This window comes from Panulirus ornatus, chromosome 63 (genome assembly GCF_036320965.1).
Source record: "Panulirus ornatus isolate Po-2019 chromosome 63, ASM3632096v1, whole genome shotgun sequence".
Taxonomy (NCBI): Eukaryota; Metazoa; Arthropoda; class Malacostraca; order Decapoda; family Palinuridae; genus Panulirus; species Panulirus ornatus.
Window position 1 is genome coordinate 28,602,415 of NC_092286.1, and position 25,149 is coordinate 28,627,563.

Below are 25,149 nucleotides of genomic sequence, written 5' to 3' on the forward strand. Positions count from 1 at the left end.
GCAGCCCTCTTGAAGCAATGCAAGACCAAAGCAACGATAAGTACCAACAAGGTTTCATTTTTCATTTTAATAAACGTGAGCGTTGATTCAAAAGGTTTGTTTGCCTGGGTTCGATTCCTACTTTCTCCAGCGCTTCTTCGTCTGCAGTTCCACATGTGTTTCTCTATATCTCATACCACTGGGCTGGAGTTGTGGTCAGAAATAATGTTTTAGGCCCAAGTAGCCAGTAAACAGTATGTTCTGAATATGTATTGAAGTCGTCAAATGTTGACGATCGTGATATTAATGGATTTCTTAACTGTAAAGTTGATGATTGAGTCTGGGTTTTGGCCTGACGTCCCTCTTCCTCCAAGTGTCTCCATAACTTGGGCAAGGCTTTGAATTAGAATTTGACGGGGTTAGAAACCACTTCATATCAAGTCATAAGACGAGAAAATCGAGGGGTAATAATAACACTATTGTCCAAATTCGTCAACTAAGACCAGAAATGATGGTCCCGGGTGCCCAAAGTGGGATGAACGAAGCTTCGAGATGGTATCGCGGTGATGAACACCAAGGGTAAAAGTAACTCTAGTGAGAGGAAACGAGGAAGAACACTGATAACAATATGTTAAAGGGTTGGTCATCCTCCTCACCTGAGTGATAGGCATGACGAGGAAATGGAGGGAATTAACTCTGGAGGCGGAGAGGCAGAGACACAGTGACCTTTGGGTAGGTTGAGGCCATATTTCCCCCCTTACAGTACATTTGGAGTTTCACCAGAAGCTACAGAGGACAGTACGACTCTCTAAGTACCACAGGAGTTTTAAGGTTTCCTTCAAGGAACATATAGACCTTATGTGACTGTCAAGATCAATGATGCTGTTAGATTTCTTAACCACTTGTGGTTCTGAAGGTGTTATTATGGAGGGACCAGATGGAAGGGAGACATGCACTAAGATTATCATATTTGATGTTCCCACATATTTACATAATGAAGATCTTCAATTAGATGACAGATTTGTTAGGGTTAAATGACCTGGTTAAACTCAGATAAATCTGAACCTAAACCATAGTTAATTGGTTTGATTAAGGGGTTAGATGGTAGAAGTGAGGTCGATTCTTTGTTAAATTTAGAAATGGTTTACATGCAGCACTCAAAGGATAGTATACAAACTAAGCTGTTAAAGCCTAGGTCAAATCTATGGAGAATAAACACAAATCTATGAACCCATATTGAAAATAATTGATGACATTTTAAATAAGACTTAAGTAGTCAAGGCAGGAGGCATAAGCCAGCTTAGACCACACATAAGCTAGTTAAGGGTTGGAATACATTGCTAAGAAAAGCACCAGAGTTGATGAAGTCAAAATCCATATGATTCTTGTAAGACAACAAACACGGAAAAATTATTGAAATGATTTGCTATCAAATCGACAAATTTGACAAGTGTGTGGAGAGAAGTGAATAAAGTAAGCGAAATAAAGAGCAAAATTATTGCTCATCCTGATCCAAAAACTAAAGCTGGTGAACTCGTGGGTAAATAGGATTATTCCTCCAGCTTTGAAAGCTTACCAAGTAATATACAAGACTGAGAAGTATCTGCCACTCTGAAAGAAGACAGTTATTTGACACACAGGAAAAAACTTAATGGTGATACATGGGTACCATTTATTAGAGATGCATTTTTGAATGCTTGTACAAAGGGAAGGTCAACGGCTCCTGGGGAAGATGGATTGACCTAAGGTATATTAAATTATCTAGTTGCACTGGAGAATAGTCATGTATTGGATCTTTTTAACATGTCATGTAAGAAGGGAAATTTACCCACTAGATGGAAGATTGGCCTTGTTTAATTCCTAAAGGTGATAAAGATTACAGGCCCATAACATTAACATTTTTTAATTTTCCAAAAGAAGGAACAGAGAAGGGGGCCAGGTGAGGATTTTCCCTCTAAGGCCCAGTCCTCTGTTCTTAACGCTACCTTGCAAACGCGGGAAATGGCGAATAGTATGGAAAAAAAAACAAAAAAAAAAAACAACCTGTTTATGTTAAATGATGGAAGAAATTATCTTGAATAGGTTGACTTATAAATTAGGTAACCTTGAATTTGATAATTAATTTGTGTTTAGCAAAGGCAAAATTGCAACTGTTTGTGTTATAAAAGTGTTTGAGTGATGCTAACGTTAATGATAAGAGTTTTTGTTGACTTGAAAGGTGCTTTTGATAAAGCAAACAAAGATGTAGTACGTAAAGAGCTGATAAATGAAGGGGTCAGAGATAATTTACTAAAACAGATTGGAGATTATTTGTTAGGGAGAAGGGCAAAAGTTTGGTTTCAGGGTTTTGAATCTGAAGGAGATTTGAGCTGGGTAATCCACAAGGAGGAGTTTTAAGTCTTGTCATTTCATCGTTTTAATGATTCGGATAAGCAGACATAGATTTCCAGTATGTACACAAGATATAATTTATGCAGATGATATTTCATGACAATGTGATAATGAAGATATAAGGCACTTGTTGAAGTTTAACTGTTGTGTTCACATATGGGGTTCGTGATAAATGGAATCAAAACTAAATTGCAGTCAAGAACAGTGAATAACAGAATTTTCATGTTTAATGGAGCGAGACTAGAAAAAGTAAATAGTTATGAATATCAAGGGATGTACATCAGTTTCTATAATGCCAAAAATGCATTTAACTATGTTAAAAATATCTAAAGAATACCAGTCATACCTATGATTATCATGCCAGATGCTACAACAGACCGAGCCTGCTTATTGCTGGCTATTGTAATGTAATCTCACTGGCAAGCTAATTTAACGTTAATGTATTTCCTCGATATTTCTTTGCCATTAGGGAAGGTTAGACAAGGTTTCATCGGCTCTATTGGTCTTTCACAAGGGTATTATTTAATTTTACATTGATTATCTTCAGCTTCTCCCTGATGTACACAGCTCTTGCTACTATCACCTATAAGTTGGTAGAATAAAGTAAAACATTAAAAGTCATAGTTTGCAACTCTTCGTGTACTTGCTGATCATTATAGTAGCATTGCAGCACAAGATCATTGGCACCCAAATCTACTGTAGCTGCATGGGTGAACTGGTAATTAACCCTTATAAGAATGACCTTAGACTTTACTCGTTCCATAAATGATGTAATCCTAAATTTTGTTCATATTAAAATCATAGGTAGTTTAATGACTTAATATTTGAGGAATGAGCTGTCACAGCAAATACTTGGAATTTAGACATGAATTTCTTAACGCGGGAGACAGCGACAAAGTATAATAATAAAAAAAAAAAAATTGATTGTGATTTTGAAGAGTTTTATCATAATTTTTAGTGAAGAAAGCTATGGTTAGAAGCTCATGGGTTGATCAAATAAGAAATGACAGGATGTAAGAGAGATGTATAAGTAAGAATAGCATGGATGAGAGAGCTGAAGAGTGTTTTGGAATAGTTTGGACAAATGATAAGAGGGCACACACACATCAGAAATGTTGGGAACAAGGAGAAGGGGGAACTGAGAAAGTGAAATGTTGGAGTGAAACATGCTTTAAGTATGTATGTATTTGTAATTGCCCTAGAACCCCATTCAAGAAAAGGTCCTGGATTTCCAGAAGCAGGGAAGTGATGAACTCCTTTGGTATGAAAGGTTCTTTTATGAGACTGTACTCCCAATGATACAGCCTTGCCAGAGGTTGTTCCCACCCCACGTAGTTGGTTTCTACAGCATGTAGATGATGTGCTGGCATTCACGTGTCCTTTCTATCATATCCCTAAGGACATGCTTACAGAGATTATTACTATTATTATACTTTGTCGCCGTCTCCCGCGTTTGCAAGGTAGCGCAAGGAAACAGACGAAAGAAATGCCCCCCCCCCATACACATGTATATACATACGTCCACACACGCAAATATACATACCTACACAGCTTTCTATGGTTTACCCCAGACGCTTCAATGCCTTGATTCAATCCACTGACAGCACGTCAACCCCGGTATACCACATCGCTCCAATTCACTCTATTCCTTGCCCTCCTTTCACCCTCCTGCATGTTCAGGCCCCGATCACACAAAATCTTTTACACTCCATCTTTCCACCTCCAATTTGGTCTCCCTCTTCTCCTCGTTCCCTCCACCTCCGACACATATATCCTCTTGGTCAATCTTTCCTCACTCATTCTTTCCATGTGCCCAAACCACTTCAAAACACCCTCTTCTGCTCTCTCAACCATGCTCTTTTTATTTCCACACATCTCTCTTACCCTTACGTTACTCACTCGATCAAACCACCTCACACCACACATTGTCCTCAAACATCTCATTTCCAGCACATCCATCCTCCTGCGCACAACTCTATCCATAGCCCACGTCTCGCAACCATACAACATTGTTGGAACCACTATTCCTTCAAACATACCCATTTTTGCTTTCCGAGATAATGTTCTCGACTTCCACACATTCTTCAAGGCCCCCAGAATTTTCGCCCCCACCCCCACCCTATGATCCACTTCCGCTTCCATGGTTCCATCCGCTGCCAGATCCACTCCCAGATATCTAAAACACTTCACTTCCTCCAGTTTTTCTCCATTCAAACTCACCTCCCAATTGACTTGACCCTCAACCCTACTGTACCTAATAACCTTGCTCTTATTCACATTTACTCTTAACTTTCTTCTTCCACACACTTTACCAAACTCAGTCACCAGCTTCTGCAGTTTCTCACATGAATCAGCCACCAGCGCTGTATCATCAGCGAACAACAACTGACTCACTTCCCAAGCTCTCTCATCCCCAACAGACTTCATATTTGCCCCTCTTTCCAAAACTCTTGCATTCACCTCCCTAACAACCCCATCCATAAACAAATTAAACAACCATGGAGACATCACACACCCCTGCCGCAAACCTACATTCACTGAGAACCAATCACTTTCCTCTCTTCCTACACGTACACATGCCTTACATCCTCGATAAAAATTTTTCACTGCTTCTAACAACTTTCCTCCCACACCATATATTCTTAATACCTTCCACAGAGCATCTCTATCAACTCTATCATATGCCTTCTCCAGATCCATAAATGCTACATACAAATCCATTTGCTTTTCTAAGTATTTCTCACATACATTCTTCAAAGCAAACACCTGATCCACACATCCTCTACCACTTCTGAAACCACACTGCTCTTCCCCAATCTGATGCTCTGTACATGCCTTCACCCTCTCAATCAATACCCTCCCATATAATTTACCAGGAATACTCAACAAACTTATACCTCTGTAATTTGAGCACTCACTCTTATCCCCTTTGCCTTTGTACAATGGCACTATGCACGCATTCCGCCAATCCTCAGGCACCTCACCATGAGTCATACATACATTAAATAACCTTACCAACCAGTCAACAATACAGTCACCCCCTTTTTTAATAAATTCCACTGCAATACCATCCAAACCTGCTGCCTTGCTGGCTTTCATCTTCCGCAAAGCTTTCACTACCTCTTCTCTGTTTACCAAAACATTTTCCTTAACCCTCTCACTTTGCACACCACCTCGACCAAAACACCCTATATCTGCCACTCTATCATCAAACACATTCAACAAACCTTCAAAATACTCACTCCATCTCCTTCTCACATCACCACTACTTGTTATCACCTCCCCATTTGCGCCCTTCACTGAAGTTCCCATTTGCTCCCTTGTCTTACGCACTTTATTTACCTCCTTCCAGAACATCTTTTTATTCTCCCTAAAATTTAATGATACTCTCTCACCCCAACTCTCATTTGCCCTTTTTTTCACCTCTTGCACCTTTCTCTTGACCTCCTGTCTCTTTCTTTTATACATCTCCCACTCAATTGCATTTTTTCCCTGCAAAAATCGTCCAAATGCCTCTCTCTTCTCTTTCACTAATACTGCTTACATAGATATGTATTTTTATCATAATTCAGTTAAAGTGAAGCTCTGGGAGAATTTAGGGGCATGTCTTAAAACAGCATCAGTTCCATGCAAAGAGACAGTTATTGTCTCTGGGATCTAAGCAGAAATGGAAACAACAATATGTATCTTGAGTAAGAAGAGCCAGTAGTTATTGCAGTGCTAACCCATCTGTAACTTTTTCTCTATGATGCCTTTCAGAAACTTCCTTGAACTGGATCTCGTAGGAAGATTGGTGCGAGGAAAACAGTTCATATTAGTTATGTACTACATAACTAAGACATTGAAGGATAATACATTGAGGACACTGACTTTTTAAACCTGTTATATCATCTTAAAATGGATGATTTTAGTAGGCTTTGACATTCCTTTCATACTCTGAGAAGGAAGAGCATTTATGCATGCAAGTTTAATGCCACTGGAAGCTGAGATGTCTGTTTGAGGCAACCCTTTATAGGCCGATGAGCTAGGTCTTTGGGAAAGTTTTCCATGTAAATGCATCTTGCCAGTCGGGCAACTCCAGAATATCTGAGACTTCTGGAGATTCAGCAAATGAGTTTTCTGATATTAAAAAGAGATCAAAGATGGAGTTGTAAATCTCAGACACCATTGTGGATTTTTTTCTTTTTAGGACATCCTGTGACATAACTTTAATAGGAATACACTGCAAAGATGATAGGCAAACACATCATATGTGAATTTCTTTTTTGGTCCTAAAAGGGAAGTGAAAAGGAAAAGTTATTTTGGATTTTTATTTTTTTTTTATTTTTTTTTTTTCATACTATTCGCCATTTCCCGCGATAGCGAGGTAGCATTAAGAACAAAGGACTGGGCCTTTGAGGGAATATCCTCACCTGGCCCCCTTCTCTGTTCCTTCTTTTGGAAAAAAAAAAAAAAACGAGAGGGGAGGATTTCCAGCCCCCCGCTCCCTTCCCTTTTAGTCACCTTCTACGACACGCAGGGAATACATGGGAAGTATTCTTTCTCCTCTATCCCCAGGAATACCCTATCCCAGGAATATATATATGTATATGTATATTCATAAATGCACATATACATACATATACATATCAATATACACACATATACATACACATACCCAGACACATACACATATACACATGTACACATTTAAACTCGCTTGCCTTCATCCATTCCTGCTGCTACCCCGTCCCACAGGAAACATGGTGCATATAGTGCATAAGAACGTGCACTTTCATAAAAACACATAATACTTTCCAACAGCCAGGATTTGAACCCAGGACCTTTTGTATGGTTGTCTGGAATGCTAACAGACAGGCTATGGTCCCTAACAGGGAAATAACTATTCGATTAGAAGTAATTGAATACTCTTCATCTCACATCCATGAGCAATAGGGTCCACACCAGTCAAATCCTATCAGGCTCACATTGCCAGCAACTAGCACTTTACAGAACCTTACTGTACAAACACAGAGGTATATGAACATGCACTTTCATACAACACATATACCCTCCAATTGCCAGGATTTGAATCCAGGGCCTTTTGCGTGGTAGTCAGGAATACTAACAGCTAGGCTACGATCGCCCCTAATAGGGAAATAACTACTTGATTACAAGTAACTGAATACCCTTCGAGCCTGATGGGATTTGACAGGTGTACACCCATTGATCATGGTTGTGAAATGAAAGAAACCATGAGAGAAATTCACATCTTTTGTGAAGCTTGCACTGGATTTTTATTAAATGCTTATATCCTGAAAGACATGTTTAAGGTAAACATCTTAATAGTGTCTGCTAAACCATAAAGTTAAACAGCCGGTCATTCAGCCAGAACTTAAAAGGATTTTTACTGGCAAATACTGCTTCATCTTTGAAGATCAAGTAGATCAAGATCAATCTATGCTTGTGCATAGCCTTGCAGATTTTATGAGGGATTTCTGCTATCCTTTTTAAATTAACTTCCTCCAAAGTCATAGTTTTGGCTTACCTCAGCAACATTTTGTTTGTTTCATCTTCAAGGATGTTGAGGCCAGGTAACCTTTCAAGAATTTGATTTTATCAAACAAATCAAACAAATCCCTTCAAAATCCCAAACAGAACTTTACCTGGCTTGGAAGAGATTGGAACCGAGTGGCTGTTCATCTCTTCTGGAACATAATTGTGGATTACACAAATTTTGTGATTGCCCTACTGTCCTAGACCCTTGTGTCTCAGTATCATCTAGAAGAACATGTAAGGAAAATGAGTTTTGCAGCAATGTTCAATGACATGGTTACTCTTTGGATAAACATATTTTTTTCTGTAGCAAGCAGAGATGTTTGAGTAAATCCCAAGGCAGTTTGTGTACTTGCAGGATGGTGGACTGATAGAAAAGCTCCAAAAACCTTGGAGAGCTTTGATAACATTATTGGTAGTTATGATGGATGAATTGGATCAAGGACGGGGCTTGCTTTCTTTTAGTGGGAAATGGTGAAGAAACCAAATTAGATCAAGATATAGTGATGCCAATACACTATTGAAACACATGAACACAGCCTATAAGATTGTGTGGATAGCATAATCGTGCAGTAGGTAACATTCATCACAGTGACAGACATAGCAGCAGATCTTAAGGCCTGTGGTGACCTGCATCGTGTAATTATTATTAGAAGGAAACTAATTGAAAAAACAAAATGAAATTGTCTTGATGTGTGATCAGTCCCAGGTGGTAGTGAAAGACGTGGATAGAGACAGTTATGTTGTACATCTCTGGATATACAGGTAATATTTTAAGTCCGCTTACGTTTCACTTCTGTCTGCAGTTGTATTGTATTTCCCCAAAATTTTATGTGATCAGATGATTTACCAATGATGCAGGGCAACAATTTAGGGATTTGCTGTAAATTGATTGTAAATTTGGGTGATGGAGCATGGGATTTGGTCTCTGTGGTTAGGAAATTTGTATGTGTGAAAGTGTCTGCCCATAGCAACTTTAGATTACTGTTGAAACCTTACTGGTGTACTTTAAAAATCATCAAATTTAAGACTTATGTCCTTTTGAAAGTTGTTCCCTACATGAAATGAGTCTAGGTAGGAGATTGGGAATTGTGCTGGACTACAGGCCAGTGTGGATTTTAAACACTTTTAAAGATAATGAAAGCAAGTGGACGATTACTTGCAAAGGAGAGGTGCTGTCTGTCATGCTTATATTATGTGTGTATTGAATGTGTTGAAGGTTTAATGATTGTACTCTAGTTGTATCTCAAATGACATGCCTACACACCCTGAACTGGCACCCCATACATTTATACAGTGACCCGTGACTGCATTTCACTCCAACCTTAATGGTAATAGAATAAAAATGCAGAGCCACACCTTTTCCTTGGGAGTTTAGGAGGATGGGCCATGAAGTACAAGTGAAATACACATTCATAGTGTGGGTTATAGACCGTAGTTTATTATTATTTATCTATTCATTTATTTATTTATTTGTTTATTTTGCTTTGTCGCTGTCTCCCGCGTTAGCGAGGTAGCGCAAGGAAACAGACTAAAGAACAGCCCAACCCATTCACATACACATGTATATACATACACGTCCACACACGCAAATATACATACCTATACATCTCAATGTATACATATATATACACACACAGACATATACATATATACCCATGTACATAATTCATACTGTCTGCCTTTATTTATTCCCATCGCCACCTCGCCACACATGGGATAACAACCCCCTCCCCCTCATGTGTGCGAGGTAGCACTAGGAAAAGACAACAAAGGCCCCATTTGTTCACACCATGTCTCTAGCTGTCATGTAATAATGCACCGAAACCACAGCTCCCTTTCCACATCCAGGCCCCACAGAACTTCACATGCCCTGGTTCAATCCATTGACAGCACGTCGACACCGGTATACCACATCATTCCAATTCACTCTATTCCTTGCACGCCTTTCATCCTCCTGCATGTTCAGGCCCCGATCACTCAAAATCTTTTTCACTCCATCTTTCCACCTCCAATTTGGTCTCCCATTTCTCCTCGTTCCCTCCACCTCTGACACATATATCCTCTTTGTCAATCTTTCCTCACTCATTCTCTCCATGTGACCAAACCATTTCAAAACACCCTCTTCTGCTCTCTCAACCACACTCTTTTTATTTCCACACATCTCTCTTACCCTTACATTACTTACTCGATCAAACCACCTCACACCACATATTGTCCTCAAACATCTCATTTCCAGCACATCTACCCTCCTGCGCACAACTCTATCCATAGCCCACGCCTCGCAACCATACAACATTGTTGGAACCACTATTCCTTCAAACATACCCATTTTTGCTTTCTGAGATAATGTTCTCGACTTCCAAACATTCCTCAAGGCTCCCAGAATTTTCGCCCCCTCCCCCACCCTATGATTCACTTCGGCTTCCATGGTTCCATCCGCTGCCAGATCCACTCCCAGATATCTAAAACACTTTACTTCCTCCAGTTTTTCTCCATTGAAACTTACCTCCCAATTGACTTGACCCTCAACCCTACTGTACCTAATAACCTTGCTCTTATTCACATTTACTCTAAACTTTCTTCTTTGACACACTTTACCAAACTCAGTCACCAGCTTCTGCAGTTTCTCACATGAATCAGCCACCAGGGCTGTATCATCAGCGAACAACAACAGGCATGTAACATTGACAATGAAAATGGGATACAAGATAGATACATGAGGAATACACTTTCACTGTGTGGAGTTTACACAATAGTGTATTTGAACTTTATTACAGGTGTATAACATTGGTTGTTAGAGTGGATGACTCCACATGGCAGCCTAGATGTTAGTGACATCGGTCATGATTTAATTTTTGTTTATAGGGAGATTGCACTATGGTAAGCAAGAGAAAGGGGAGGCCATGGCAATCCCATTGATAAGACCAGAGAAGGAACAGTGCACATTAACAACAAAGAACAAGCAGGCGAAAGTGGTTCACCCAGACATGTCTTCACCCACCACCACACCCTATTCCACCCTGCTCAGTGTTATATACCACCCACAACTGGCCCTGTGATACCTCAACTGTTGCCTATAATCTTAAGGTTAGTACCATGAGTAATAACAGTTACCCATGCAAAAGGCCAGAGCCTTCTTTAATTAATTGCATTCAGTCTACAGTCAGTAGCTACAAGGTAGGAAGAATGATTTCAGCTCGCTGAATTTTTCCTTAGAGGACATTAATTTAGACATGGAATTTAGACAGTGATACTTCTGCTGTGAAAAAGTGGTAAAATTGAAAGCAGCAGTTCATTTGTCGATCAGACCCGATGATGATGTGGCTGAAGTAAAGATGGAAGTAACTCTTTCTTGACATTGATTGGAAGGCTTGGGTTGGGGAACAGAAGAGTTTTGGAAGATTTGTGGGTGGATGGGTTTAGGGGATAGGGAGTTTGTTTGAGGATAAGTAGTTGGAAATGGGAAGAACAGAAGAAATATAAAAGACTGGGATCAGCCATAGAACCACTTTTTCCTGGTTTTTTTATTTGATGTTCTTTTTTGGTTTGTTTTTATCATTAAGTCGCCTGAAATGAGTTAAAGCAAAATATAGTACCAGAGGAGAGTGTCCCATGCAAGCTTAAAATGGATGATTTTAGTAGGCTTTGACATTTCTTTTATACTCTGAGAAGGAAGAGCATTTATGCATGCAAGTTTAATGCCACTGGAAGCTGAGGTGTCTGTTTGAGGCAACCCTTTATAGGCAGTTGAGCTAGGTCTTCAGGGAAGTTTTCCATGTAAATGCATCTTGCCAGCTGGGCAACTCCAGAATATCTGAGACTTCTGGAGACTCAGCAAATGAGTTTTCTAATATTAAAAAAGAGATCAGAGATGGAGTCGTAAATCTCAGACACCATTGTGGATTTTTTCTTTTTAGGACAACCTGTGTCATAACTTTAATAGGAATACACTGCAAAGATGATAGGCAAAGACATCATGTGTGAATTTCTTTTTTGGTCCTAAAAGGGAAGTGAAAAGGAAAAGTTATTTTGGATTTTTATTAAACACTTATATCCTGAAAGACATGTTTAAGGTAAACATCTTAATAGTGTCTGCTAAACCATAAAGTTAAACAACCAGTCATTCAGCCAGAACTTAAAAGGATTTTTACTGGCAAACACTGCTTCATCTTTGAATGAGGAGGTTTTTGGCAATTGAAATAGGCAACCAGATCAAGTAGATCAAGATGGATCTATGCTTGTGCATAGCCTCGCAAATTTTATGAGGGATTTCTGCTATCCTTTTTAAACTAACTTCCTCCAAAGTCATAGTTATGGCTCACCTCAGCAACATTTTGTTTGTTTCATCTTCAAGGATGTTGATGCCTGGTAATCTTTCAAGAATTTGGTTTTATCAACAAAGCAAACAAATCCCTTCAAACTCCCAAACAGAACTTTAAATGGCTTGGAAGAGATTGGAACCGAGTGGCTGTTCATCTCTTCTGGGACATAATTGTGGATTACACAAATTTTTTGTGATTGCCCTACTGTCCTAGACACTTGTGGCTCAGTATCATCTAGAAGAACATGTAAGGAAAATGAGTTTTGCAGCAATGTTCAATGACGGTTACTCTTTGGATAAACATATTTTTTTCTGTAGCAAGCAGAGATGTTTGAGTAAAGCCCAAGGCAGTTTGTGAACTTGCAGGATGGTGGACTGATAGAAAAGCTCCAGATACCCACTCCTTGGAGAGCTTTAATACCATTATTGGTGGTTATGATGGATGAATTGGATCAAGACGGGGCTTGCTTTCTTTTAGTGGGAAATGGTGAAGAAACCAAATTAGATCAAGATATAGTGATGCCAATACACTATTGAAACACTTGAACACAGCCTAGAAGGTTGTGTGGATAGCATAATTGTGCAGTAGGTAACATTCATCACAGTGACAAACATAGCAGTAGATCTGAAGGCCTGTGTTGACCTGCATCGCGTAATTATTATTAGAAGGAAACTAATTGAAAAAACAAAATGAAATTGTCTTGATGTGTGATCAGTCCCAGGTGGTAGTGAAAGACGTGGATAGACAGTTGTGTTGTAAATCTCTGGAGTTACAGGTAATATTTTAAGTCTGCTTACACTTCACTTCTATCTGCAGTTGTATTGTATTTCCCCAAAATTTTATGTGATCAGATGATTTACCAATGATGCAGTGCAACAATTTAGGTATTTGTTGTAAATTGATTGTAAATTTGAGTGATGGAGCATGGGATGTGGTCTTCGTGGTTAGGAAATTTGTATGTGTGAAAGTGTCTGCCCATAGCAACTTTAGATTACCATTGAAACCTTACTGGCGCACTTTAAAAAATCATCAAATTTAAAACTTATGTCCTTTTGAAAGTTGTTCCCTACATGAAATGAGTCTAGATAGAATATTGGAAATTGTGCTGGACTACAGGCCAGTGTGGTTTTAAAACACTTGTAAAGATAATGAAAGCAAGTGGACGATTACTTGCAAAGGAGAGGTGCTGTCTGTCATGCTTATATTATGTGTATATTGAATGTGTTAAAGGTTTAATGATTGTACTCTAGTTGTATCTCAAATGACATGCCTACACACCGTGAACTGGCACGCGCTACATTTATACAGTGACCCTTGACTGCATTCCACTCCAACCTTAACTGTAATAGAATAAAGATGCAGAGCCACACCTTTTCCTTCGAGTTTATGAGGATGGTCCATGAAATACAAGTGAAATACACATTCATAATGTAGATTATAGACCATAGTTTATTATATATACTTCATTACAGGTACATAACATCAACAATGAAAATGGGATACAAGATAGATACACGAGGAATACACTTTCACTGTGTGGAGTTTACACAATAGTGTATTTCAACTATTACAGGTGTATAACATTGGTTGTTAGAGTGGATGACTCCACAAGGCAGCCTTGATGTTAGGGACATCAGTCATGATTTAATTTTTGTTTATAGGGAGATCGCACCATGGCAAGCAAGAGAAAGGGGAGGAAATAGCAATCCCATTAATATGACCAGAGAAGAAGCAGTGCACATTAACAACAAAGAACAAGGCAGGCAAAATTGGTTCACCCAGACGTGTCTTCACCCACTACCACACCCTATTCCACCCTGCTCAGTGTTATATACCACCCACAACTGGCCCCGTGATACCTCAACTGATGCCTCCACTTTTAAGGTTAGTACTATGAATGATAACAGTTTCCCATGTAAAAGGCCAGTAGCTGCAAGGTGGGAAGAATGATTTCAGCTTGCTGAATTTTTCCTTGGAGGACATGAATTTAGAAATTAAATTTAGACAGTGATACTTCTAATATGAAAAGGGGGAAACAGTGAAAGAAGCAATTCATTTGTTGATCAGACCCGATGATGATGTTGCTGAAGTAAAGATGGAAGTAACTCTTTCTAGGCACTGATTGGAAGGCTTGGGTTGGGGAACGGAAGAGTTGTGGAAGATTCGTGGGTGGGTGGGTTTGGGGGATAGGGAGTTTGTTTGAGGATAAGTAGTTGGAAATGGGAAGAACAGAAGAAGTATAAAACACTGGGATCAACCAGAGAACTACTTTTTTCTTGTTTTTTATTTAATGTTCGTGTTTGGTTTGTTTTTATCCTTAAGTCGCCAGAAATGAGTTAAAGCAAAATATAGTGCCAGAGGAAAGTGTCCCATGCAAGCTTTGTGATCTGAATGTGACATGTCATCTATCAACGCTCTTGACATCCCCACACCCTTGCTAATGTGTAAATCGATAAACAATTTCTGAAACTTTTGTTTTTGGTCATGCTTTTTTCTTCTTTTTTTACATTTGTTCATAAATGATTGTAATATTATGTACAACAAATAGTAATTTTTGTAGCTTCACCATACCCAAGCAATTATATTGAGGTAATTGTTATCACTATAGTGTAGTTTATGATGTGTTGGTTTGCAATGTTCTTTTGGTCTTCCTTTTTTTTCATGCATTTGTCTATAAATGATTGCTCCATTATATAGTATGCACTAAAAAGTAAATCTTACATCTTCACTGTGATAGAGTGATTATATTTTGATAATTGCTCCTATCATAGTGTGAACTTTTACCACCTTGCTGATGTGGTTAGTATTGTGACAGTGATGAATTGATGTGCTGCCCAGGGTAAAGTGTAAAGGTTTGATTCCTAAAGCACAAAGATTTGGATCCTGGTTGCATTCATGAGTCTATAGTCAGGTAAGTTCTCCATCCTCCCCCAGGGGTTGGTCAATAAATGGGGCACCTGGCATCGGCTTCAGCATATATATGTTTTTATTTTCACTTTTTCACAGTTTCCTGCACTAGTGAGGTAGTGCCAGGAACAAATAAAGACATAATTCTCTTCAGTAATAACCATTGTTTTTGTGAGTTTGTGACCGCTTTAACTACTGGCATAAAATTCCGGAATCAGTCTGCAGAATCAAGAGAGACTTGATGCAAATATTCTTAACGTTAAAGTGATAGTTCCAGTTGAGGAGAAATGTGTACCTTAAGTTATGAAAACTGTATGTGTCATTGTGTTAGTCCATATGAGGAGAAATGTGTACCTTAAGTTATGAATACTGTATGTATGATTGTGATAGGTGATGAACAACGAAGGTGAATTTTTTCTTTTTACAGATGGAAAACAGCATCCCACATAAATGCTACTTTTGATGATAAAAGAGCAAAGGACTAGCTATGGAGTGAGGTGTGGGCAGTGCCAGTGATGGAGGGGCAACCACACAATGCTGAGATAGTTCAAATGGATAAACATGTCTACTTGTCCACTCTCAAGAAAGGAGGTCCATGTGTTCACATCCATACTCTTAATGTGAGTTCCTTTACACCTCATGAAATGAGGAAATTAGACATACCTTAGTAGAGTGCCCTGGTATTAGGATCCTTGTCGTATAAAACACTCGACATTATCAATTAATTCTACTTTTGTCATGTTTCCTCTGAACTGCAGAGCAGACCATTTAGTAACTCATTCATATTAGACCGAAACTTATTCAGTATCCATACAAAATGTTTAGGGTGTTTTTGTCTTGATGTTATTCCATTCCCAGTTTAATGGAGTGGATTAGGTATGTAAACCTTTACATCATCCACACATATCCTCAGTCTGTGCCCAGTGCATTAAAGTGAAACTTTAACTTCCACACATATGAAAGCACTTCTTATTTTGTCAATTTACATCTACACTGATTTGTCAGTCAAGACCAGAGTTTCCGTTAATACCAATTCCACTACATTCAGTCTCCAATCATTCCTGTAAAATCATTTGAAATGTCCCACTCTGTGATCACTTATTTCATGGTCTGCATCTCCTCCTGTTATATGATACTGTTATCTATTGTATATTCTTAACCAGCCTGTTATACTCCATATGCCATATATTCTCAGTGACAGTACTATCCTAAGAGACTTTCATACACACCTTTTCACCTCTACTTCATTCTGTTTATTCCGATTCTAGCTGTGCAATGCGAATTGTCTCATGTTTGGAGGAAACCTTGTGACTTTCATCCATTCATCAGTTGATATAGACTGCAGTCCCCTGCAATGTACCTAACAAATTATACCACAGCTAAAGCGTTAAACCTACCTTGTTCTTCACCAACGAGTGCTTTTCTAATCCTTCAAATATGATCAGTCACTATCCTATTGTTGGGGTGTGATTCATAGTTTTCAAGTGGTTTTTCTTTAACCCCTTCACTTACCTCTTTTTTTTAGTTCTAAAAATGATCAATTTTTTACTGTTGAGTGAAATGTACATGTATAGAAAAAACAATATACAAGATGTTATGATTGATGTGTTAATATTTTAGATATTACAAAATGAATTATGTAAGCAGTTCTTGTTTGTTATCTCAATGAATACAAAAATATTTAAAAAGAAATTGAAAAAGTGGCTTTTTTAACTTTACATTGTAGAGTGCATTAGAAATGATAAGCAGAAATAACAGCTTATTGAAGAAATGAATAGATCTTATTATTTCTTTGTGTTTGATAGGGTACCATTTATTAATACTTCCATTATCCCATGATGCTGCTGTCAGCCTTTTACACACCTGCTGGTTACCTCAGCTGTTATGAAGCAAGTTCGTTATTATGTGAAAGAAACTGTAGAAACACTTAGTTATTCTGATATTCATCATTTGTATAACTAACAGCGTTATTACCAACAAAAGTACATGATTAGGCAGGTGTAATAAGACGTAAAGAGAGTGTTACTGTAGTCCACTTCTTAGTACCAACTGGGCTGTCTGAGTCAGAGCTTGTAGAATGCAGAAGTATTTTCTTTGTGTGACTGTATAGTCATGTCATAATCATCATTACTCCTCTGCGTGTTTATGATGAAAAAATAGTGGAAAGGGAATTCAACCAGATGCTTGCATCTTCTCTAAGAAATGTTTTTGATTTTTTATTTCTTTTTATTTATTTTGCTTTGTCGCTGTCTCCCGCGTTAGCGAGGTAGCACAAGGAAACAGACGAAAGAATGGCCCAACCCACCCACATACACATGTATATACATACACGTCCACACACACAAGTATACATACCTGTACATCTCAATGTATACATATATATATACACACACAGACATGTTCATATATACACATGTACATAATTCATACTGTCTGCCTTTATTCATTCCCATCGCCACTTCGCAAGACAACAAAGGCCCCATTCGTTCACACTCAGTCTCTAGCTGTCATGTACTAATTTTGATTTTGTCTGCTTGATTACCCAAGTCAAAGCTTTCCTCATTGAATGTGGTAGTATCTTCATTTTTGTGTCTACATAGTCATACATTTCATATTCATCATCACTCAGTATAATTGGGAGTAAAAGAACAGAGGAAAAATAAGCAAAAATAAGGCAGATGCTTCCACCTCTTATGGGAGATGCCCCACCATGCTGTTGTCTCGGGATGAGAATAAGGGCTTGTAATGGCATCTGTTACTATGCTCTTTTCTGCTAAGAATAATAGAAAATGTATCTGTAACCCCACGTGAGTTATTTCAGGAACATTTTCAGAAGATAAGTGACTCAAATTGACTCAGGATGATAGTTATTAATGCAAAAAATCAGGCTGAGTATACTTGGGATAATGGAAGGGTGTATGATAATCTCCATATTTTTCAAACCTCATCCTTTGTTGCTAGCATTTTCCTGGACATGGCTAATATACTTTCACTTTATGCATACCACTCTTCCACTCATTTTCACCTCCTTCCAGAAAAGATTATTCTCTCTTGAATCATATTTCTTCTGAGATTCATTTGCTTTCCTATCATTAATATATATCATTTACACCATTTATTTATGGCTTTATTTTATGCACTCTGTCTACCATCACTTCATTGTGTAGCACATTTATGTAGCACATTTACATTATCTTTCCAGCTTTTTTTCCCCCACCTCCAACTTTTTCAAATGTTCTTTGTGCCTTTTTGTACCTTTGCTGCCACACCCTGTGCTCTTCCATGGCAGGTCTCGGTAAAGCAGTCTTAAACTTGCCAAGAACTGTTTTTGTTCTTATGAGCTTTTGTTCTAACTTATTCTGGAAGGAATGTTTTACTCTTTCCTTCCTCAGTATTTCCACTCTTATCCCTTCCATAATTTCCCCTCTATTTCTGATCCTATACCTTTTGCATCATAAGTGTATTTATCCATTCATCAGTGTATAGGTGAAAGTGACACAGATGATATTCCTCATTTTTGTGATGTTTTCCAGTACAGTGCTGTGCGAGGATTAATAGATGCAACTTGCATGAGAATCTATTCGGAATTATTCTGGGCTGGCCAGGTAGAAGGATGAGTCCACATTAAGCTGCTGAAGACAGGTCCAAGTTCTCAGCAGTTTTCCTCCTTGTGCTCTGGAGAGTGTGGCCAGTCTTACGCCAACACCTGCACTCTCTCAGTGGAAAGAAGAGGAAAGCTTGACAAGAGAGTATGGGGTGGAGACTATGAGAAGAATAATGGTTGTGGTGGAGCAGCACTTCCTGGACTAAGAATGGGATGTCTCACTGTCAAGAGAGTTGTGGCAGGGCTGGTGGGTAGCTTTTCGTATCAGTAATCCTTACCATAAACCAGTGCATTTTGCTATTTATAACCATGATCATCTTGATAAGTATGAGGTATGTCCCATAGGAAATGCGGAACAGGGGATAGAAGTGGTACAAAGGCTGCTAGACTTCCCATCATTAAAGAGGCCACAGTTAGTGACTGTGGCATTGTACTCTTTGTGGTTCCGTAGCCATTTTTTTTCATACATAAAGATTTGTACTTGGTAATGCTGAATATATTGTTTTGTGATGTATGCAGTCAGTTTTGCAGGTTTAAGAGATTCTCTAGGAAATTGAGTTGGGACATTCTAACCTTATGTCTGTCTGGTGGGGAAGCATTGGATCTCTCACCTTTGTCTGTCCTACAAAGTAGATAGGGGCAGCTTACTAATTTCAGGCCTACCTTAAGCCAATCTGAAACCATGTTGATGTCATCCACCTATTCACTCCTTGCTTCCCAGCTGCATAGAAGTCTCTTGGATTGTGTGTTGGCCTACCATCATCTAGTAGAGCAGCATTTTTACTTCTCATTGATTAGTATTCTTTTTCCTTCTTACTTTGTACTTGTAGTTTGTTAAGGATACTGTATTGTGTTAGTGTGCTTTGGTCAGCTTTTAGGATATATTTGTGGGTGTGTGTGTGTGTTTTAATGTTTGTTTTTAGCTGTATTGCCCTTGATACTTTTTGTGCATAGGATGTGTATGTCTTTCTTTGTGCTCCAATGTATAGTAGTGTAAACAATGAAGTAGCTTTCTGAGTGGTGTGTATATGGTAATTTTGAAATTTATTCAGTAAATGGCATGTTAGAAGTATGTCTCAGGGACTGATCACCTCCTCCTGCATGCTGAGTTACTTCCATTATCCTGTTTCTTTTTCTGTTCTTTTGGGTGCCACTATTAGAATGAAAAAACAGTGACTTTGTTTTGAACTTTGGATGAGTACCAGCTTGAGGACTGACAAAATGGGCCAGGCCTCCATTTTCTTTGGTTTTGCCATGTTGACTTCAAGGCATTGGGAGCAACGTATGGATGAGGCTCACCCCCTAGTCATAGTAGGTGGATGAGTCATTGGCCCATGATACCTGGCAGGTTCCATATCTTGACCAGTAAAGTAATGTGATTCATTTTAGGGATATGGGCTGCCTGAATGCCTTAGAGATATCGGTAATCCTTTGTGGGGCTAAAATTTTCTATTAAGTTAAGGATGTATTGAGAAGAAATATTTTTATTGGGCACCTTTAACAGTTGTTTCTGTACCTATATTTTTGTGTTTTTTGATTCCAAAACAGAGGTAGCCTCATTTTCCCCATGACTTGTTTGGAACGTGAGATAGAACTGAAGGAAAAAAGTGGTTTAGGCTCACATAGTGCTATTAAACGAAAGTAGAATTTTTCATTTTGATTCATTCATTTGAGTTTTTCTGTCCTTTTACCTTGAGCTGCTACCTTGAAGCAGCCTCTAGCACATGTATACGAAGTTCCTAGAGTTCTGTGAGGATCTTAATGAATGATGTCTCAAGAGTTATCATTGTGGGATTCATAAAGAACACATATGGCCTATGTATGTGACAAGTTGTTCTTGTAACCAGAAAATTCCTTTTCCCCAATTGATATACTGATGATATACGTGTAAAAATTTTGGCGATGGCCATCCCTTAAAGAGTAGTATAGTCACCAACTCCATTATTCTTTCAAGGAGCCAGTGGATTGCACGTCATCAGCACAAAAAAACAGTGCAATAATGGGATTTTGTCTTCAGGTAAGAAATATATGACAGGATCTTTCCAGGATCTTTCCATATTCCCAGATCATACTTAGAGCATATGATGATAGACTGATATGTTAGGATACTACTGGTAATGTTATTCCACTAGATAACATCGTTGTTACCAAATTGTTGCAGCTGTAGATCCAAATTGAAAAGTGCTAGTGACATAGATTAGCTATATGATTATCAGCAATGTTGTGATGCATTCATGTACATGTTGGCTAAATGATAATTGGAATCAGTGTTGGTATCATACAACTGTCTCCAGTTAAGGATGTTAATGTTGGCAAGACTAGTTAGCATTGGTCCAGACTCTTCACAACAGTGTTCAAAACACTGCTTTGTCAGTGTATACTTGCCTGTATTCAACATTGTTGCAAGCATTGTTGATAGTGTTTGTCTAGAATGTTTATGATAATGTTCCTGATGCTGTTCCATTAGTGTGGATGTAACTCTCACCGTTGATGATCACACAGTCACCAACACATTACAAACAATTTGTGTTGTTTAAAGTCTTGGGCTGTAGAAAGTATCAGTCAGTTACGTGCTATGGCCAGATTTGAGAGTCTCCTCTTTGAGGACAACCTCATATGAGTTAAGGTAAACCCAAACCTTAGATTACTAGCTGCTAGTGAAACTATTAGATGAAAAGATGGCTCTGTTGTCATCAACTTTTGGAAGAGTCAGCAAGAGAGCTTTAGGCCTTAAGTCCAGTTCAGCTTCCCCAGACATCAGTAAGGGGAGTATTTATTTGTGCATTTGAAATCTTGAAATATCTTTTGGTTAGAAAAACCTCACCATGGATTAAGAAACGTTTCTTATTAGCTCAACCTTGGCCTTACACAGGAGCACATAATGAACATTCCTCAGAAAGCTCTAGGACAGAATCAGTGAAAGAGGTCTTTGGCACCTGTCAAATTTCACCATGATCAGACAGTAACTGAGTGTAGGCTTTGTGGCTTTCTCAAGTGTGGTTCAGAGGATACATCCTTGAGAGAATAATTCCAATGTGTTCCTGATTCACTGCTAAAAAGTATTTATTTCTGCTGTCTGCTTCAGCCTTCTCATTTGAAAGATTTCTTTAAACCTTTTTCCTGCAGGTGTGCTATCGTGCCTGAGAGACATATATCAGTGAAGTGAAATTTAGTTTTGAAGTTAGAAAAACGTTTTCTCTCAGAGGCTGTTTCCTATAAACATTTTCTCTTGGATTCTTTGCCTTGCATTTCCTGCATTTTTTTTTAAATCTTTCCCTGTAACAGTGGAGACAGCTTTTGGGTTGATGCCCGTGACCTGCAAATTGTAAGTGGCTTGATGGTCAGGAGTGAGTATGATGATGTCATCTTCCTGCATAGTGTGTGATTGGCTGAAGGCAGGTCAATAACAAGTCAGTTTACACTACCAGATTTAGAGTATAGCAATGGTGTGTTTGACTACCAGAAAGACAGAGAGTTCGTGGGTCCTAATCCCAATTTTCCTAAAAAATGTACTTAAAAGATTTTCATGCTTGCAGGATACCACTTTGGAGAAATATGGTTTTCCAAATGTCAAATTTCTTTTTTCTAACTTACATACCTTTTCCTTTCTTAATGAGAAAGGATCAGGAACAGACAAATAAGCATTTTAAGGAAAAGTAATTGCTTAGTACCTCTCAAGGGCCAGACTTGGTGAACAGGATAGTGTGTTAGATTAAGATTCAGACAGCAGAAAGGCACTGCGATGAGGGATAAAGAAGTAGTGTTCAGCTAAGGGTGACTCTCAACAATAGCTTTCACATATATTTCTGTAGTGGCCTCTAGAGGACACTGTTCAAAACCCAGAGCTGTAAAGGATCTGTGTTAAAGTGTTTAGAGTCTTATTTGTGCAGCTTTTGCTCTATGCTCTCCAGCTGAGGGTTATGGTAAAGTTAGTTCAGAGGACGCAGGGACTCTGACGGAAAATTTTTATGCTGATTGTCTGAAATCTGTTGTCAGCATGGATGAGGCTATCCGTTTCATTGAACTTTTTTTCTTGGTCACTGTTAAAGGGAGGCTTTCATCTTGAGAGGTAGGTGAGCAATGATAGGGTCTTGGACACCAGTTTAGTCAGAGATAGAGCCTAGATTAAAAGTCTGCTGAATGTGCTCTTGTTGAGTGAAATGTTCAAGATGATGTTTGGAATTAAACATATGATGAAAGGTGAGTGTGACTTTTTGGTGAGGGTCACTTTACATGATGAGCTTCATTAATAATCCTCATGGGATTTGTGAGCCTATACATTTTAAAGGGCCAAGAAAATCTTTCAGGACAATTGCAGAACATCCAGAGGTTCGAATGATGACTTTATTCTTACATATTTGCCATTTCCCACATTAGGAAGGTAGCGGCAGGAACAGATGAAAAAATGGCCTCATTCACTGATACCCTTTCTCTGGTTGTCATGTGTAATGCACCGAAACTAGAACCCCCTGTCCACAATCAGGCCCCACAGACCTTTCTTGTGGTTTCCCCTGGCCACTTCATATGCCTTGGTTCAGCGCATTGATATGATTTAGTTCCCTGTAAACCACATCGCTTCATTTTGCTCTGTCCCTTGCATGCCTTACCCTCCTGCATGTTCAGGCCTTATTCCTCCACTGCAACTTTCACTCCATCCTTTCACCTTTTTGGTTTTCCTCTTTTTCTTGTTCCCCTACTTTTGACGTGTATGTCCGCTTAGTCACCCTTCCCACACTCATCCTCTCCATGTTTCCAAACCATTTCAGCACTTCCTCTTCCAAACCATTTCAGCACTTCCTCTTCCAAACCATTTCAGCACTTCCTCTTCAGCTCTCTCATACATGGTTTTTCTACTGCACTTCTCACATAACCTATCCTTTCCTCTTTAATCAACTCCCATTTCATCACATATTGTCTCATACTTTCCATTGCCAACACTTTCACCATGTCCATTTCAGTTTTGTCTGTGGTCATGCCCTTGCTTTGGCAGGACTACTTTGCCATAAAAAATACCCATCTTTGTCTATAATAATTGTGACCCCTCTTGATGCACATTTCTCTATGCAACCAAGATCTTTCCCTCCCTCATCCATACTATGGCTCACTTCAGCTTCCATGGTTCCATTCATTGTCATATCCCCTCCATGGTATCTGAGACACTTCACTTCTTAAGTTCTTTCCATGCAAACTCATACTTCAAATAACTTATCCCTTTTCACTGCTATATCTAGTGACCTTGCTTTATTCACATTTCCTCTCAACTTTCACCTACTCTTCCAAACTCAGACACCAGCTTCTGCAGTATCGTACTTGAATGTGCCTCTAGTGCTGTGTCATTAGAAAACAACAGTTGATGTGCCTCCAGTGGATAGGAATTGGTTGACTGGCTGGTAAGTTATGGTCAAACCTCAGAATGGTTTGACGTGACAAGTGAAGAGCTACAAGAGTTAGCCTTGGGACTGGTTCTCTTTCTCATAAATATTAATGATATTGATAATGGTCTGCATTGCAAGATATCAAAATAAGCTGATGATACAAAGCTGGGAAATGAATCTGAAAATTAACTTGAATGTCTAGAGCTTCAAGCCGACATAGACAAATTTATGGACTGGGTTTATGGGTAGCAAATGAATTTCAGTATCGATAAGTGCAAGGTTTTACATATTAGTGGTAAAAACTAAAAGGCAAGCTACAGTATGAATTTTGTTGAACTGCAAAAGGTAAATGAGTTGAAAGACTTGGGTGTAATAATCTCTGGTGACCTTAAACCCAGCAGTGCACAGAAACAGTGAAAAGAGTGAACAAAATTTAGATTCATAGGTAGGGCCTTTGAATTCAAGCCTGAACATATTTCTTGGATTCATAGGTAGGGTCTTTTGAATTCAAGCCTAGGAATATTATCCTAACTCTTTACAATTTATTGGTTTATCCACATCTTGAATTTTGCGTGTAGTTTTGGTCATCCTATCTAAGAAAGACAGAATGGAGAGTACAGTATTGTTTTACCAAGAAACAAATCTTACAAGAGCAGATTAAATGACGTGAATCTGTTTGGCTTAGAAAAGAAGTTAAAAGGTGCTAATACATGTATTCAAAATTATCAGTCTTTGATAATCTTGATTTATCAAGTTACTTAAGACTTGATTTGTCTGATTTTACTCGTAGAAATGGATACAAACTTGTGGGCAAGCGTTTTACCTCGAATGAGTGAAAGTTCTTTTTCTTCAGTAGGATTGTTGAGATATGGAAGTATAGGATATGCGTTGGGAATTCTGTCATGAATGCAGTACATGCAGTGCAAGATGGAAACAATCAAAACCCAGCATGCTGGGTTGGTTTAAAGGAGCATTAGGATCAGCATGTTGTGTAAAGTATGCGGGAGTCCGAATGAAATGGTTTGATAAGAAA

At 38.7% G+C, this 25,149-nt stretch overlaps 1 long non-coding RNA gene across 2 annotated transcripts in view; it reads left to right on the top strand.

The window, feature by feature from the left end:
* LOC139746026 (uncharacterized) overlaps nt 1-25,149 on the top strand; it is a 124,063-nt gene that overhangs the window by 601 nt on the left and 98,313 nt on the right. Inside the window, exons 1-5 of one of the 2 annotated variants that reach the window (XR_011712046.1) lie at nt 443-711; nt 10,774-10,995; nt 13,892-14,114; nt 15,565-15,757; nt 18,671-18,988. This is a non-coding gene — a long non-coding RNA (uncharacterized lncRNA). Of the gene's footprint in view, nt 1-442; nt 712-10,773; nt 10,996-13,891; nt 14,115-15,564; nt 15,758-18,670; nt 18,989-25,149 lie in introns of those variants that run through there. The other variant, XR_011712045.1, reaches the window with a different exon arrangement.